This window comes from Acomys russatus, chromosome 6 (genome assembly GCF_903995435.1).
Source record: "Acomys russatus chromosome 6, mAcoRus1.1, whole genome shotgun sequence".
Classification (NCBI taxonomy): Eukaryota; Metazoa; Chordata; class Mammalia; order Rodentia; family Muridae; genus Acomys; species Acomys russatus.
Window position 1 is genome coordinate 46941917 of NC_067142.1, and position 17512 is coordinate 46959428.

At 40.8% G+C, this 17512-nt stretch overlaps 1 non-coding gene across 1 annotated transcript; it reads left to right on the top strand.

Moving 5' to 3' along the window:
- The first annotated feature begins 12330 nt into the window (after positions 1-12330).
- LOC127191270 (U6 spliceosomal RNA) lies at positions 12331-12438 on the top strand. The gene has a single exon (XR_007830883.1). It is a non-coding gene; the product is annotated as a U6 spliceosomal RNA (small nuclear RNA).
- Positions 12439-17512: the final 5074 nt, after the last annotated feature.

Below are 17512 nucleotides of genomic sequence, written 5' to 3' on the forward strand. Positions count from 1 at the left end.
CTCATAAGAGGAAATAATTAGATATCTGAAGTAGATAGAGGGGGGAAACTGGGTGGGAGAGGGAGTGGGGAGGGTTTTGAGGGTGGGGATGAGGCATGGGAAACGAGGGGATGGAGCTAAGGGAAGTCAGGGTAAGAGAATGGAAATCATTGGGGGGGGGCATGTCTGGGAGGAGCAGGAGACCTAGGATGAGGTAGACTCCTTGGAGTCTATGGAGGTGACCCTAGCTGAGACTCCTAAAAGGGACAGAATGGAGCCTGAAGTGGCCACCTCCTGTCGCCAGGCAGAACTCCAGTTGAGGGTAGGAAACCCCAACCCACCCACAGTACTTTTGCCCCAAAGTTTCTTCTGCCTACAAGATGTGCAGGGATAAGATGCAGCAGAGATTGAGGGAATAGCAAGCCAACGACCGGCCCAACTTGAGACCCACCCCATGCAAGAGAGCTAATCCTTGACGCTATTAGACTCACATACGGGAGCCTAGCATAACTGTCTTCTGAGAGGTTTCATCCAGCAGTGAAAACAGATAGAGAAATTCAACTCAAGCAGTAGGCAGGGTTCAGGGACTCTTGTAGAAGAGTTGGAGGAAGGATTGAGGGAACTGACGGGGTCAAGAATACTACAAGAAGATCTACAGAGAAAACTAACCTGGAGGCTCACAGAGACTAAACCAACAACCAAAGAGCATACATGGGCTGGACCTTGGCCCTCTACACATATGTAGCAGATGTGCAACTTGGTCATCTTGTGGGTCCCCTAACAATGGGAGTAGGGGCAGTCTCTGACTCTGTTGCCTGCCTTTGGATCCCTTTCCCCTACCTGGGCTGCCTTGTTTGGCCTCAGTAGAAGAGGATGCTCATAACTCCTGCTGTGACTTGAGGTGCCAGGGTGGGTTGGTACCCATGGGGAGTGGCTACCCTCTGAGGAGAAAAGGAGGGAAAACATAGGGATGAAGGAGTGAGGATAGAATGGTAGGAAAGGAGGGAGAGGGATGGTGATAAGGATGTAAAGTAAATAAACTAACTAATGGAGAAATAATCATAATTTTCTGCACACTATATTCCCCAGGCATGGGCTAACTAAGTTATCACAGCCTGATGCTACAGTGCCAATTACTATTTACATTTTATAAACACTAGATCACAAGGCAACTCACCTACCATCACAAAGCCAGTAAGTAGCAACAGAGGCAGGACTCAATGGACTCAGATGGCTGGGGAGCTTCTTCCTTATCCTGCTAGACTGCCACCTCCTTCTGAGACATTGAAGAAAAAATAAAGCTGTAGAATCCAGCTGTGTCTGTCAAGTACAGGAGAATGCGCCATAGCAAGCAGCGCATCAGTGCTTGAATTTTTGCTTGAATTTACTTTTTGTGGATTTAAACATAAGTAATGTTGTATAAAAGCTATCAGGGTGTGGTGGTGGTGACACCTATCTTTAATCCCAGCATTTGGGAGGCAGAGGTAGACAGATTTCTGTTAATTCTAGGCTATACATAAGTGAGAACGCTGTTTCACTCCCCCTCATGTCCCCCAGAAACCTATCAGGGACTTAGGAAATGTCCACTTAACAGAGTGTTTGCCTAGTATACACAAAGGCTAGGTTTGAGCCCAAGCTCTCAAATAAATAAATAAATAAATAAATAAATAAATAAATAAATAAATAAATATGCAGCTATGATGCCTATAATCCAGCTCTGTTAACAGGATGGGGGAGGATCAGAATGTCAAGGCTACCCTTGGCTACAGAGAGAGTTCAAGGCCAGTCAGGGCCTCGCAAAGCCCTATTTTAAATAACAACATCATCAACAGCAACAACAAAAACTCTTTGTTTAGACAGGCGGGTGGCGCATGCCTATAATCTTAGTACTCTGCAGGCTGAGACAAGAGGACCATAATATGTTCAAGGTTAACTTAAACTATATAGTGAGTTCCCAGCGAGCCCAGGCTATAGAGGGAAAGCCTATCTCAAAACAGAAAGTAAAAAACAAAACAAAACAAAAACCTATGAAAATTATCAAAGAAAAAAATGAATTAATTTAAAAGAAAGAAAACTGTTGGTAATGGAATCACCATTTATGTTGAGTATACAGTTTTTCTAACAAAAATAATTAAGATCCATTTGCTCTCAAACAGTGTAAAGCTTTATTCACATTGGAGTGAGTTAGACTGTTTCTAACAGAAAAGGTAATGGAGCCAGTGTCTCTTAATCACACTACTTCTGAAGCGGAGCAGGAACAAATCCATTATCAACAAATCAAGGGACCATCCATTGAGACCATGAAGAAATGTTTTGTAAAAGGCTTCCCACCCTCCTAAATGAGATACAGCTGACAGATAGTATCTCACTCTCAAATGTGCGTGCAGTTTTTCACATCTATTCATGAGAAGCCAGCTTTTCCCAATGCCAAGCTTCCTCTTTGTGTCTGGGGACTGGTTTTCAGCAAGTCTCAAACATGATCTTGGAGGCAAATTCAGAAGGAATGGAGGTTGTCTGATTGGTCGTCTTCTGGGACTATCGTTGTGAAATCTTATGTGTAATCCATCATTTGAAAAATGAAAACACACTTGGAGTTTTCTTCGGCAAGGACACGGTGTTTTGCAAGTCTCGAGCCGCTTTCAATCACGTAACCACTTCCCTTTTGTAAGGGCGGCCTGCATTCGCTTTGCCGCACTATACGTGTTGGGAGAGGCATCGCTGCGTAATGCCTGTGTCACCTGCCAAGCTGCCAGGCTTCCGCATGGTACCAACACAGCTCAGCAGGGATCTGTCCTCTGCCTGAAAGAGATTCAATCCCGGACAGCAAATGTTTATGAAAACTTGAAACAATGGATTTAATTTGATTTTTATTATTTTTTTTACTTTTATGAAGCCTATTTCCCCAGAATAGCTGATCTGAAATACCATCTACTGATCATCTGCCTGCCCTGGCTATGCTGTACCTTCAGAGGGATGGGTAATCCTGACCACACCCACCACAGGTCCAGCCAGTTTATTCTGCTGGGAAACCTCTATTATTCCTTACTGTCAAAGTCCTTAGTGACTCCAGACAAAACTTTCCCAACCTTTCCCTAACTGCTTCCTCTCACTCTCGCCACACCCTGACAACACCCATGCGCTGTGTGTGTGCGCGCCTTCCGTTCTTCTCGGAGCACCTCCAGAAATGAGGCATTTTCTCTCACTCTTAGCAGAGCAGTGACCGGTTCAAATTGCTTCCTCTTACTGCTCCAGGGTGTGGCTTCGCCGCCTGTTACCCTGCAGTGTTTACTGCTGGTTGGTGTTTGGCAAAGCCTTACGCTCTGGCCCGTGGAGGCCGGAAGAAGGCATTGGATCCCTGTGAGTGGAGTTACAGTGGAGTTATGGATGGCTGGAATCTGTTGTGTAGGTGCTGGGAATTGAACCTGGGTCCTCTGGAAGAGCAGACACTGCTCGTAATCATTCAGCTATCTCTCCAGCCTCTGACTGGTGAATTTAAAATAATTCAGTCTTGTGATTTTATCTGATGTGTTTGTTGAAAACTGTATTTCTATAAGATTGGAAAACTGTGAGTTTAGATTAGAAAGCTGCAAAAATCTGGTAGAAACAAGAGAAAACACAAAAAGGAAGGCAGACTAGAAGGGAGAGGGGGAAGGAGAGTAGCACATTAAAAAAATGACAAAGTATGTCAAATTGTTACTGAATATAACAATTAAAACAGGCACTGGACTGTACATTTTAGAAAAGGAAAGTAAGTAGCCTTCAACTTATTCACCTTATTAAATACTCTCATAGCACCCACTATGCTCCCTAATGTAAAATTTGTGACCTAAGTGCTATATATCTGAGTGCAAATAACAGCTCCTCATCCAAGTAAGTTTGTTTTGTTTTGTTTAGACTGGGTCTTAGGTAGCCTAGCCTGGCTTCACATTTTCTATGCAGCCAAGAATGGTCTTGAACTCATAACCCTCCTATATCTACCTCACAATTGTAGGCATGAGCCACCACACCAAGATTTGAATAATATCTTTATTCATATATTTTCTGTGTGGGATACGTGTTGGTGGGTGCATGTGTGCCGTCATGCATGTGTGGAGACCAGAAGGAAATTTGTAAGAGTCACCTGTTTCCTTCAACCATGCTGGTTACAGGAACTGAACTCAGATCATAAGGCTTGGTGGCAAATGACTTTACCATTTGAAATACCTGGCTAGAATATTTTTCAGGAAAAGTCCTCATTTTTCTAAAGGCAGAAATATCTACAATAAAATCAAAGGTTTAGCGAGGCTAGACCTTCTGAAACAAGATCCAAAGCTGTCGAACTTCCTTTCTATCTCCCCAACGTCCCCTTCTGTCCTGTTCTTCTTTCTCAATTTCTTGGCATACAGGTAAATATCACAGGCTGGTAATTTATACCAACATCATAAAAACAAATGCCATTTTTTAATAAAAAGCTATTGTTGAATGTATTTCTCCACTTTTTTTTTAAGCTAAAGTCTCGCATAGTTTTGAGGCATATGTGTGTATACATATATATGCAAATTATGGAAGAACACATAAAAAGAGCATACAGTGTTGCACAGCCCTAATTTCTGTAAAATGGAATGTTATTCATAATGTAACACCATAAGTCAGAAAACAGTTTATGAGAAATTTCAACATTTTTTGCTTCTTTTTAAAGTTTTAAAGAAAAAGGCTCACAAAAATTCAGAACCCAGGTAGAAATCATAAATTAGTAAGTGAAAAGTAGCACTTAGTTTGAAAGTGACAAAATGTATTCATGGCTAAAAATGTTAACTTTAGTCAATTCTGCAGCCTCTGGCTTCACCTATCTCAGAGATCTCATTTTCTCAAGCTCTCCAGAGACCACTGACTCGCTTTACTTGATGCAAGGTTGACTGTTGGGTGAGGTGTCAAGCGTTAGCCAATAGTGGCAGAGGGAGGTGTCCATGAAGGAGCTAAGTACCATGTGTCAGAGAAAAGGGCCAGAGAAGAAGTCTTAGAAAGGTACAACTTAGAATGGGTAAAGAATGGAATACCACTCAACTATTAAAAAGAAGGAAAATTTGCAATTTGCAAGCAAATGGATGGAACTAGTGAGTGAGGTAACCCAAACCCAGAAAGACACACATAGTATGTATTCACTTATAAGTGGATATTAGCCCAAAATAGATGTCCTCTGAAAGACTCCACCCAGCGGGGAATCAGCATAGCTGCTGGGACTTGCAGCTGTACCCTGGGCAGAGCATTGAGAGTTGTAGGTAAGAGTTGGGGCTTGGCAGGACCCAAAGGGGTCAGGAGCTCCACAGGGAAACCATCAAACCCACTGGATCTGCACCAAGGGAGACGCGCACCAACTGATGCACCGATGAAGGACAATGCATGCATAGAACCTAGACCCTCCATTCAGATGGAGTCGATGGACAGCTCATTCTTCACATCGTGGGTGGAAGTGGGTGTGGGGAGGAGTGGGAGCAGGAACTGCCTCTGACAGGAACTCTGGTGCCCCTGATTTGATCACTGCCCTTTAGTAGGGCAGCCTTGCAGGCACACATAGGAAGGAGGTGCAAGCTATCCTGATGAGACCTGATAGGCTGTAGTCAGATGATGGGGGAGGAGAGCCCTCCCTGTCAGAAGTCTAGGGGAGGGGAATAGGGCAGAAGAGGGAGGGAGGGTGAGAATGGGGAAGACACAAGACAGGGGGATAACAATTGGGATGTAATGTGAATAAATTAGAATAACCAAAAAAAAAAAAAAAACTTTAAAGGTGCTGTTTATTGTATCTCTACAAGTGTTAATAGCAATTTGATTAATCCGAACTTATTCTTGCAGGTAATTTTAATAATCATTTAGCCCAAGTTAAAACTGAATCTTCAAAGCCTTTACTTACTCAAAATTTCATTCCCCTGGTGAGTAAATAACTTCATGCAGAGAAATGTGAGAACACGATTTATTATTTCTTCATGTTGATTCCAATTAAATTAAACCATAGAAAGAAACAAAGTATTAGGGAAAGAATTGGCATGCTTTTTCTGCAAAGAGCCACGAAGTAAATATTTTAGAGCTTAACAGATATTTAAGATCTCCATCATGATTACTTAACTGTTATTGTGCAAAAAGCACCCATGAGCAACAAGAAAACAAACAACTGTAGGAGGGTTCAGTTCTTTGAGGTTTGGAGAGATGGCTCGGAGGTTAAGAGTATCTGTTACTCTTGCTGAAGACCTGGGTTCAGTTCCTGTGCCCGCACAGGATGACTCTAACGTCAGTTCTCACCTCCAGTTGTAGGGCAGATGTGACGCCCTCCTCTGGCCTCCAGGAGAACCTGCAGGATATAGTGCACATACAGATAAGCAGGCATGCAAGTGTACAAAATAATACAAATACCTAACTATTTTTTTTAAAAGAATATTTTCTTTATCTATTCTTCAACTGAGGGACATGGAGGTTGTTTTCAGTTTCTGGCTATAATGATCAAAGCTGCGATGACCGTAGTTGACAAAGTGTCCTTGTGGAGCACCTTTTGGGTATATGTCCAGGAGTGGTATAGCTAGGTCTTGAGGTAGAACTAGTCCCAATATTCTGAAAAACCTCCAGAATAAAGTAGTTGTAAAAGTTTGCACTCCCACCAGCAATGGAGGAGAGTTCTTTTCTCCATATCCTTGCCAGCACATCCTGTCACTTGTGGTTTTGATCACAGCCATCCTGACAGGTATAGGATGGAATCTCAGGGTCGCTTTTGATTTTCATTTCCCTGATGACTAAGGACATTGAACATTTCTTTAAGTATTTCTCAACCATTCAAGATTCCTTTGTTGAAAATTCTTTGTTTAGCTCTGTACCCCATTTTTAATCCAGTTATTTGACGTGTGGTCTCTGATTTCTTGAGTTCTTTACATATTTTAGATGTTAGCCCTCTGTTGGATGTAGGGTTGGTGAAGATATTTTCCCACTCTGTTAGCTCCCAATTTGTCCTATTGACAGTGTCCTTTGCCTTACAGAAACTTTTTAGTTTCATGAGGTGTCATTTGTTAATTGTTGATCTTAGAGCCTGAGCTATTGGTGTTCTGTTCAGGAAGTTGTCTCCTGTGCCAATGAGTCCAAGGCTCTTCCCCACTTTCTCTTCTACTAGATGTCCCTCAACCAAACAATGAATAAAGAAAATGTGGCAAATTTACACACTGGAATACTACTCAGCTATTAAAAAAGGGGGGGGACATCTTGAAACTTGAAGGAAAATGGATGGAAATAGAAAATATCACCCTGAGTGAGGTAACCCAGACCCAAAAAGACATGCATCATATGTCCTCACTTATAAGTGGATATTAGCCATTAAAGTACATAATAACCATGCTACAATCCACAGACCTAAAAAAAAAAATCTAAGTTACAGGGTGGGCCCAGGGAAGAACGCTTGAATCAAACTCAGAAGAGGAAATAAAATAGGCATGGAGGTGGTGGAGGAAGAGACTGGGTGGGAGATGGGATGGGAAGGGGAGCAGGGGTGGGGATTAGAATTAGGAGGATTAGGAGTAGGGAGAGCAGAGAGAAGGCGAGAGAGAGCTGGGTGAAATAATGGAAATCATTGACAGTAGGAGAAGCATCCCTGGGACTTATCAGAGACCTGGCATAGGGAGGCCACAGAAAGTCTATAGGCTTCACCCTAGCTGAGACTCCTAGCAGTGGAGAATATGGAGCCTGACATGGCCACCTCCTGTAGCTAAACAGGACTTCCAGTAGAGGGATAAAGATACCAACCCATCCACAAAACCTTTGACCCAAAATTTGGCCTATCTACAAGATAAGCAGGAACAAAGATGGAGCAAAGACACGGGGAATGGCCAACCAAAGGCTGGTCCTACTCGAGACCCATCCCATGGGAGAAAACTAATTCCTGACTTTATTAATGTTACTCTGCTGTGTTTGTAGACAGGAGCCAAGTGTAACTCCTCTGAGAGGCTTCACCCAGCAGCTGATGGAAACAGATGCAGAGACCCACAGCCTAACATTGGACAGAGCTCGGGTAGTCCTATGGAAGAGCTGGGGGAATGATTGAGGGAGCCAGAGGGTTCAAGGACTCCACAAGAAGACCTACAAAGTCAACTAACCTGGGCCCATGGGGGCTCACAGAGTCTGAACCACCAACCAAAGTGCATGCATCGATTGGTCCTAGGCCCCCTGCACATAGGTAGCAGATGTGCAGCTTGTTCTTCATGTGGGTCTCCCAGCACCTGGAGCAGGGGCCCTCTCTGACTCTGGGGCCTGCCATTGGGTCCAGTCCCCCTAACTGGGCTGCCTTGTCTGGTATCAGTGGGAGAGGATGTGCATAGTGCTTCAGCAACTTATTGTGCCAGATCATGTTTGTAACCATGGGGGACCATCCCTTTCTCTGAGGAGAAAGAAAAGGGAGAATGAGTGGCGTGCAAGGGGTGAGGGACTGGGAGGAGAGGAGGGAAGACCGCAATCAGGATGTTAATTGAATAAATACATTCGTTTTGAAAAAGCATTTTACACATGGACAGTAGAACTACAATGATGGGCATAGCATAAAAACCCTAAGGGGTAGGGGCACGCATACCATAGTAGGAACCAACAGCTCTCTGATTGGATTTAAGACTCACTCAACAAGAAGGAAATTATGCCTGGTGTTGGAGAGCTAGTCAACTCCCCAGGGCTAGTAAAGTCATGGATCTTGAAGGAGAACCTACAAACCACCTACAAGATGTACAAGACCACCATAATCTCTAACTACATTCTAAACATTTGTCCTTACATCCACAAGTAAGAATAGTCCTCATGCCTCATCAAAGAAACTTATCTTTGCAACAGATAGAGACAGTTACACAAAAACACCCCACAGCCTACCAAAATGCACTGTTGTGGATCCAAGTCCCAACAGAGACACCTACAGAACACTTCTGCACCTAAGACTCAGGCAACAGTGAGAAGAGGAAACAAAAAATTACAAGAGCCAGAGGACCAGGGACTTTGCCGTGAGATTGTATTTACTAGAAGTGTCGGAAGGCACACCCATAAAGTCTCACTAACATGACTTCTCAAACATGACAACCAAAAAAGAGACAATTGACATGTAAGGTGGATGGAGAAAAGTCCATGAGGTCTCCACTCTACACTAAGAAATACAGGGAACTAAAGAGCGGAAAAAACAGCCTTTTCTAGGGATGAGTACGCCAAGTGGTTATGCAATACCAGCAGTCAGCCCTGAAATAAAGTAATATTACACAGACTGAGTAGGTAATATTTGGTAACATATTTGCATATGTGTGTGTGTGTGCGTGCGCATGCATGAGTTTGAAAGAGAGCAAGAAGGAATACGTGAGAGGATTTAGAGGGAGGAAAGAGAAAAGAGGAACAATGTAATTATACTATATCCTCAAAAAATAAAATAAAAATACAAAGTAGAAATTGACTCTCATATAATTTTATGTGCTGTAAAATGCTTCTCCTTTCGATGTTTTTGTTTTACACTTCAATCAGGTGAAAGTCTAGCATAAAGCAAGTCATTTAACTAGCAAGTTTCAACTCTCATCCATAAAATTTGATAGCAATATTTTCTACATTATTTAACTGCATACCAATCATGTGCGATTACAAGTATAAAAATAGTGTCTTGGGACATAGTAGCAATTAACTTACTTCTTTTTAATTGATGTTTTCTGTGCCTTCTTCCTTTCCTCCTCTTCCTCTTAATTCAAAAAATATTGAGTGGTTATAATACACAGATACTATTCAAATGATGATAATTAATAGATGAACAGTATAAAGGGAGGTGCAACAATGAAACCTATTTGTTTTACAAAGCCGTCTTTGATATTAACATTAAATTAAATCTGGCATGGTGGTACATGCATTTAATCCCAGCCCTCAGGAGGCAGAGGGAGGTGGATATCTGTGAGTTCGAGGCCAGCCTAGTCTATAAAGTGACTCCAGGACAGCCAACGCTACACAAAGAAACCTTGTCTCAGAAAAACCAAATAAATAAATAAGTAAATTGTGGCTAAGAAAATTGATAAGCCTTATATCGATAGCTCTCAGGCTTTTGGGATCCAAGATTCCTTTATTCTCTTCAAAATTATTGGATGGGAAATGTTCTGGGTAAGATGGCAGTCTAGAGAGAGCCAGTGACGGAGAGTCAGAACAGGTAAAACAGACTTTATGCCAGAGATAAAAATAGACCAAAGCTTCAGAAACCCATGAAGACAATAAAAGGACAGTGAGAAAAAGCAGAGATGAAGATGCAAGACTGAGCAGAGAAGCCAGCAGGGCACAGCCTCAGCCTTGGTTTCCCTGGAGGAAATGAGAACTCAGAACTCCTCTACATGTTATGCCAAGGAAAAGCCAGGCAGGCCTGCCCTCTGGACAAGCCACACCCTCATTGTGTTCAAAGCTAGTCCTGGGCTTTGAAAGTCAGTGGTCTTCCAGTAGATCTATCAGCAGTAGAGAGAATCCCATTTTGTTATACTATGGCTCAGAGGACACTGGCCTGACACCATTTTTAGAGGGAAATAATTATTAAATAGCTACCCGGAAGGCCTGGAAACTGTAAATAACCACAGGTCAGGGAACCACAGTTTGGCTTGCCACAGCCCGTGGGAAAGGAAAGGCTTGGGGAAACAGTCATGGGGAGTGGTGGGGCCAGATGTTGATGGAACAGAGTGGGAACGTAGAACATAAATAATGAGAGAGAGAGAGAGAGAGAGAGAGAGAGAGAGAGAGAGAGAGAGAGAGAGTCAGTCCTGACTTTGGTGGGTGGAAACACATCTTATTAACTCAGAATTTGATGGCTCTGAACCTGAGGTCAGCCAGTAGATCAAGTTCTGGGGACACCTTCTTACTGATGTAAAGCCTGAGAACTCTGAAGTTCTAGGGAGGATATGGTACCCACGGCTGTATCTCTTCAAGCAGCATGATTAATGCTGAGGAGGCCTTTAAAGGCTGAGGATTGGGCTCCTGCCTGTGCTGACTTTGGTGCTGTGGTAGCTTCCCACACTCATGGGAGACAGCCCTGAGCGGCAACAGCTACCCAAGGAGTATGAATGAGCAATTCTAGGAGAGCCAAACAGAAATCTACCTAGACAGCAGAAAGCGAAGCCAAGCGTGGACAGCAGACAGGCCCATGTTGGTCACGGTCAAGACATCTTAGCCAATACAGCTCTTTAAAAATATGTAAGGACAAAAACTACATAACCATCTCTATCAATGAAAACAATGTTTTGGATAAAGTTTTAACATCATTATATATAAAAAAAAGCCCCATTGAAACTAGGACAGAATGTTTAAAAAGGCTTTATGTGCCCAACCTATTTATAAAATTCTACTAAATGTGGGAAAATTAAGATAATATATATGGCAATTTGGAGTGAGAAAGGGGTGTCTACTCTCTTTACTTTCATTCAGTACAGTACCCAAAGCCTATGGGATATGCTTAATGGGATATGAAATGATCTTATGCTTAAAAGTTCCAAAGGCTAAACTAGAAAGCTGTTCATGGATAAATACATTCAACAGAGTGACAGGATACCAAGTCTACATGCAAAGACCAGTAACTTTCCTATGGGCTGGAAAGACGGCTCAACATTCAAGAGCACTGGTTGCTCTTCCAGAAGACCCAAGTTCAATTCTTTGCACCCACATGGCAGTTTACATCACCTGTAACTCCACTCCCAGGATATCTGATACCCTGTTCTGGCCTCTGTGGACACTGCACAGATGTGGTACACAGCAAAACACCCATGCATGTACAAATAAATAAAAAACTTTCTAAAAATCGATAACTTTTCTATGTAACAATGAAACTACGAGGAAATAAGTTAGCAAGGGAAAATATTCATAATAGTTTCAGGAGAAACCACCTAGGAATAAACCTAATTGAGGCGAAAGACCTCTGTAATGAAAGTGTAAGTGCAATCAAAAAAGAAATGAAAGAGATAAGAAGATGAAAATATCCCACATGCTCATAGATTGGAAGAATTAATATTGTGAAGATGGCTTTATTACCAAAAGCAGCCTATAAATTCACTGCAATCACCACCAAACCCCAAATGACGTGCTTCACAGAACTAGACAAAAACTAAAATATAGATGCAAAGGGCTCCAGATAGCCACAGCAACTCTTGGTAGGAAAAGAAACACTGGTATATCAAAATCCCTCATCTCACATTGTGCTACAGAGTGACAGGAACAAATCCAACATAGACTTGACCCAAATGTACACATGGAGAAGTCTGAAAAGAATCAAGGATTTCTAAACAAACCTGCACTGTTCCTGTCACCACATTCTAAAAAGCTGTCAGAAATATTTGTTGGAGATAGCTCTTTAAAAGATGGTGTTGGATGCTCGCTTTGGCAGCACATATACTAAAATTGGAATGATACAGAGAAGATTAGCATGGTCCCAGAGCAAGGATGACACACAAATTCATTGAAATTGTGTACTTAAAATAAATAAAGAAAGAAATAAAGAAATAAATAGTAGTATTGGAAAGATTAAATGTCTACATGTAAATAAGTAAAATACATCTATATCTTTCATTCTGTATGAAATTGTCAAAGAAGAGATGAAAGATATTTTAAAATTAAATATATACATATATGTATGTAACAACAAGTAATGAAAAAAGAACCCACAAATTTGAAAGAGAACAGGAGTGGGATATGAGGGTTTGAAGGGAGGAAAGGAAAGGAAAGATGATGTGATTATCTTATATCCTCAAAAATAGAAGAAATAATTGTTAAAACTTTAAACTTTTTAAAGAAAGCATACTACTGATATATAGTGGAACTGTGTGCAGCCACAAAGAAAAATAAAGCCACGACATTTTCAGGAGAATAGGTGCTACTATAATTATTACATTAGGTGAAAGAAGTCAGACTCTGAAAGACAAACACAATTACCTCCTCTCATATGCAGAACCTAACTTTAATTATGTGCATAAGTGTGTTTATACATTTGTGGTTCTAGATCATGAGAGAGAAGTAAGGCATCTTAGGAAAGAGAGAAACGGAAGGAAAGGGAAATCTGTAATATGAAATGGAGGCTGAGGTGAGAAAAGACAATAATGTATGACACATGGACATCTAGGTACATAGGGATGTAAGAATAAAACCAATGTACTTTGTATATTAACCTAAAACATTTTTAAAGAAAAAAATAAGATGTGGAAAACATTACTGATATGGGGCTAGAAGTATAATTCAATGGGGAGAGAGAAAGCTTGGTTTAAAAAGTGTTCTCAGTTCAGCCTGTAGCACTGGAAAAATAAAACAAGTAACAAATTTTACAATGAATTATTTTGTATAATATACCTTTATTGTATAGCCCTTCATCTACAAGCCAAGCACATACATTTACTATATAAGAAACTATAATAATAATTTAAGGCCGGGTGTGGTGGCACATGCCTTTAATCCCAGCACTCGGGAGGCTGAGGCAGGTGGATCTCTGAGTTCGATGCCAGCCTGGTCTACAAAGCTAGTCCAGGACAGCCAAGGCTGTCTTGAAGAAACCTTGTCTTGAAAAACCAACCAAACAAACAAACAAAAACAAAGAATTTAAAGTGCATATATTCTATTTCATGTAAAATAAAAATAATAAATTCAGTATGTGTTGGCATAAGCACCATGTTTTATTAATTATTTAGTAGTCCCTAAGTAAGAAAGGCTTATTAAGTATTTACTACTAAATAAGTAAGAATAGGAGAGGCTCTTTTACACTGTGAAAATTTGATGATTGAGTTTCTTCATTCAGTCCATTGTAGTCCACTGTTGTAGCTGTGCTACATGAAGGTCTAGTCTCAGATAAATAGATATTTAGAAAGGAGAGAATTAATTTTTAGATAATCATAGGTATTCTTTAATATATGATAAAAACTTGGCAAGCCTAGTCTCTCCTTTTCTTTCTTTTTTGTTTTTGTTTTGTGTTTTGTTTTTTGAGACAAGATTTATCTGTGTAGCCTTGGCTGTCCTGTACTCACTTTGTAGACCAGGCTGGCCTCAAAATCACAGAGATCCACCTGCCTCTGCCTCCCCAAGTGCAGGGATTAGAGGCATGTGCCACTGCACCCAGCTATCTGTACTTTTTTATTTATTTTATTTTTGGTTTTTCAAGACAGGGTTTCTTTGTGTAGCCCTTATTGTCCTGGATCTCAGTATGTAGACCAGGCAAGCATATTCTCTTTTATGTTTCTTTATTTCTTTTTGTTTTTTGAAATAAGATACATACACTTCATAGCTCGAGTTGGCTTTGAACTTTTGCCTCTTCCTCCAAGTGTTGAGAATAAAGACATACATCACCATGCCCAGTTAGAATCTGAAATATGAACATACCTTCATAATAAAATTCATTTCTCTCTCTTATATTTTAATAAGTCACTTAACATTGCTACTGAGTACTTTCCATTCTAGACTGTGATGACCCTCTCTTAGATCTCATAAGTGTTATAAAGGTGGGGCGTGTTTTGTATTTTACCTTCCTTGGGACACAGTCTTGGGTAGCCTAAGCTACCATAAAACATTAGCAAAGTCAGTGATGACCATGAACTTCTGATCCTCTGACCTCTACCTCCTCAATGCTAAGATTATAGTTATGTGCTGTGCTGGGCTCTATGCTACCCTGGGGGATCAATTCATGCTTTCAACTGAGAGATAATACCAAATGCTCACAGTTTCTTCTTCTTCTTCTTCTTCTTCTTCTTCTTCTTCTTCTTCTTCTTCTTCTTCTTCTTCTTCTTCTTCTTCTTCTTCTTCTACATGTGACTTCCCAGTGGCTTGGCCTACAAGAATGCCATCTGGGCCTTTCTTTCTCCCCCAGGATATTGTGTAAGCCAAATTTTTTCAATCCTAAACCATAGTAGGGAGTACGTACTCGGCAAGGAAAGCACAAATGGTACTTTCCTGAGCACACAAGTAAATGTACGGCAATAAAACCTGTTTACACATACATTTCCTGTATCACTGTATCAGTTCCACCATCATAAAAAACCACCCATACAGATGACTAACACTAGCGTCTTCATGCATTAAAGCCAGATGCCATCATCATCCTTCAAAAAAACTTTTCCAGAATCCATTGTATAACTTCCAGCCTTGTGTACTCTTGCAGGAGTATTCATATTAAACCATTACTTCATGAAGTGACCTCACACATCAACCCCATGAACTCGGAGCACCAATTAAGTCAACATGATGTGATATTGGGGAAAACCCCATATATTTTCTGTGGTTGGTGGTTTGCTAACCCTGCCTTTATTATTTTTAAACATTAGTCAGCTCTATGGTATAATCTTCAGCTACAAAGGATGGTTTCCTAATCTGGATGTGAAGACAGAAGGCTTAATCAGAAGAATTGGAAACCCAGTTTCAAGTTGTATTCCTCAGAATGGAAATCAGGAAGTCATGAAACTGTAAATATTACTACTCAGAGGGAAGCCTGCCTACAACTGGAGAGCAGTGCTTTTCTCTATGTTCATAGATTTACAAGAAGTTCATTTGCCACTTTAAACAAAGTAGCTGATCCATGGATGCTTCTCAACTTAAACACGAGAGAAGTCTAAATATAAAGAAATCAACCATATCCTTAACTGAAAAGCATAGAGATAGATGTATTTCTGGCAAGATATTATACTCAACATAGAAAAGGAAATTGCAACTTCTACTTTAAGTAAAGAATAACCTTTAGGATCAACTAGCCAGGGCCCAGAGGGCCTTGCTGAGACTAAAGCACCAGCCGAGAACCATGCATAGACTGGACCTAGACCTCCTATACAGATGAAGCCAACAGGTAGCTCAGGCTTCATGTGGGTCCTCTAGTAAGAGAAGTGGGGGCTGTCTCTTATACGGACTCTGATGCCAGTTTTGATCACTTCTCCCTGGTGGGATTGCCTTGCCAGGTCACAGGGGAAGAGGACATGCTCAGTGCTGATGTGACGTGATGAACTGGGGTGGATGGGAATGGGGATCCCCTTTTCTGAGGAATATGGAAGGGGGACAGGAAGAGGGAGGGAGGGTGGGACCAGGAGGAGAGGAGGCATGGGGCTATGACCAGGATGTAAAGTGAAGATATCTATAAATGTAAATCATTTCTCTTATAATGTTGATCAGTATGAACTTGGATATGACCTGGTAAATCATATGTTCTTGGTAATGTATTGATTTCTTCTAGACTGCCTTCTTTAAATAGCACTTGAAATAGATACTAAGTCAGCACATCTCAAGGTCATTTTAGAATTAGAAAAAAATTTCTCTTTTCTATTGCTTAAATAAACAATATCCAGTGTTGATTGTTATGCAGTAAATAATCTCAAAATACAATGAAGAAATCAAACACATAAAAAAATAGAGCCAGCCTTTTAAACTTCACATTTGGTAAATCCTTTACTTATAAGAGCTTATGTTACTTGTTAGAAAATAGCTTAAAAGTCGGAAGTCCCAAAACCTTTGTCCACCCAAGTTTTATTTGCTGTTACAGAGAGCAGCGATCCTTTAAAACGTATCTAAAGCAAGAGACAAATAGAAAAACATTTCAAAACATGTCTGTGCTATATTCTCATAAAGATTCAAAAGGAGTTTGTTATCTATATACATTCTGGATGTGAAAATTAACTGAAAAACAGGAAAGACTCCAAACAATTTTTAAAATGTTATTTTAAACAGTGCCAGAGGCAATGAATTGGAGATTGGTGTATAAAGAATGGAAAGTGATAGGGAAATTATTTTTAAGAGATCAACCTAATATTTATCCAACAATAAAGAGATTTTTGAAAATCATGAGAGAAAATAAAATGTGATAATGAAATAATAGAGTCTTCTATACACCTCCAGAGCCAGCCACAAAATTAAAGGCACGAGGTAGATTGGAGGCCAAACAAAGAGGAAAGATCACAAAACTCAATTTTACTCACAAATGGGCAGATGGTCGTCCTAATACCAAGCTGCTGTCTGGGCTACTTTCTACTGCTGTGGCAAAGTTTCATACCAAGGCAATTTCTAAAGAGAGCATTTCAATGAGGAATGATGGTGGAGCAAAGATGTGGTGTCAGGAATAACTGGAAGCTCACATCTTGGTCTGAGAGCAGAAAGGAGAGCAAAGTGGGAGTGGCACTGGTGTGCTGAAAGCTCAGAAAACTCGCCCCCACCAACACACTTTCTCCAACAAGACATGCCTCTTAACCCTTCCCAACTGGGGGACTAAGTATTTGAACATATAAGCCTGTGGGACTATTCTCACCCAAACTATCACTCCAACGTTCAAGCGTGTTGACTTAATAGCTACTTCAACTTCTATTTAAATACTAAATAAGGCCCCTTTTCCCTTTCTAGAACATTTCTGTTTTCCCCAATATTGTCTTTCCCTTGGACTATCAGATGGGATGCTGTTTCTATGATAAATTCTAGCCTACTGTCCATAGCTGTTAGACTCTAGGTGCTCATTTGACTTAATTTCAGTCTTAATAGAATGAAAAGAAAAATTGAAAACAGAAAGGAGAAAAGGTGGAATGGAGGGATAGATGGGAGGAAG